We start from the raw sequence: 1,912 nt of genomic DNA on the forward strand, positions 1-1,912 counted from the left end.
TGTGTGTGTGTGTGTGTGTGTGTGTGTGTGTGTGTGTGTGTGTGTGTGTGTGTGTTTCCCCCTCCTCCAGCCATCACTTGACAACCGATGCTGGTGTGTTCAGGTCTCCGCAACATAGCAGTTCGGCAAAAAGAGTCCAATAGAATAAGTATTAGGCTTAAAAGGAATTAGTCCTGGGGTCGATTTCTTCGACTAAAACCCTTTAAGATGGTGCTCCAGCATGGCCGTAGTCAAAATCACTGAAGCAAGTAAAAGTAATAGTATACACACACACACACACACATATATACTACCTTAAATGCTGCACTCCGTGCGGTGGGCTGTTGGGCCTGTGACCCAAAACTAAACAGTACTAAATAGCATGACTATAATACGTCTATAATGACTATATGCCTCTGTAGTGTTTGACCAGTGGTTAACGACGGATAAGAATTAATTCTGTAATGCATTCATTATATTGTTCCATCCGAAGTTGAATTCTAACTGTTAGCCAAAGTTCTCATCTCGACGTAAAATTAACGAAGCATTTATTAGCACAACAATCGTTTCGAATTCATACTGCACTACTCCTTGGTGGGCGAGGAACGATGTAATAACACCGGATGCAACGCACAGTGCAAAAGAGCCTCCTCAGGTGACATAAGACGCTTCACAAGTTCACAAATTTACATTTCGATTTCGCTTCGAGCTTATACGGTGGTGGTGAGAGATTCTAGCAGTTCAGACCAATTTGTTACAATGAAAAACATGTAGTTGGGAAGAAAATAGAAGAATAAAAACATAAAGCATCTAACATGAATACGGGTGGCGGGAGTTCACATTTGGTCAAGAAATCGTTGCAAAAAATGAAAATTACAAAGAGTCTAGTGTAAATGAAAGAGCTGTTTATGGCTGCAACGTGTGTAAGCTATTGATGGCAGGCTAGGGCAGTCAAGTGCAACGCCATGGTCAGATTCAGGTCTTTAGGCCTTGTGACTGCCTACGTTTACTCACACACACAGACACAGAGACACAAACGCATTCATATGTATGTGTGCGCGCACTGGGGTCGATTTGCTCGATTATAAAGGCGGTGCTCCAGCATGGCCACAGTCAAATGACTGAAACAAGTAAAAGAGTAAAGAGTAAAGTGTATGTGCGTACGTGTCTATGTATCCTACTTAATTTTTTTTTTTTTTACTTAGCTTCAGCACCACCAGTCGTCATCATCGTCATCATCGTCCTCATCATCTTTATTATATTTTTATACGTATATATTTAATATTATTATTCATATTTCTAGTGGGTGAAGGGGACATAGGTTTTCTTTTGTAAAACAAGAATATTCCCATCAGGATAACAATGCACCGCCATTTTTCGAATTGCGCGCCAACACATTTTTCCACATTTTTCCTTGTTTTTTTTTCTTTTTCTTTTGACATTTCATCTTACAGACACACACACATACACACATGCACGCACACAGATACAGACGTACATACATATATATACACATCTCAATAAAGATCTATACGATGAACATGTGTACCTGCATCCATAGATCGATACATAGATACGCGTGTGTAGCTTTGTAGATATGAATGCATGTAAACAAGTATACGTCTCGCTGTGTCCTTCTATGTAAGTGCGTGCATGCGTGTGTTTGCCCGTGTGTATGCATATTTGCGTCTTTGTATACGTATGCATGTGTGTGTGTGTGTGTGTATGTGTGTGTGTGTGTGTGTGTGCAGGGGTGCGTATGTGTTTGGTGTTTTGTTCTTTTTCACTGAACTCCCTAATGTAATTATACTTTCTCTACACTGGAGGTCGTGGGAAATGCAAAACAGCAGGTTTTACAAATGTCTTTGCCTTTTCTCTTTATACTCACATACATACACACATGTATATATGTGTATGTATATCAGCATGGCCG

The sequence above is a fragment of the Octopus bimaculoides genome, chromosome 7, assembly GCF_001194135.2.
Source record: "Octopus bimaculoides isolate UCB-OBI-ISO-001 chromosome 7, ASM119413v2, whole genome shotgun sequence".
Classification (NCBI taxonomy): domain Eukaryota; kingdom Metazoa; phylum Mollusca; class Cephalopoda; order Octopoda; family Octopodidae; genus Octopus; species Octopus bimaculoides.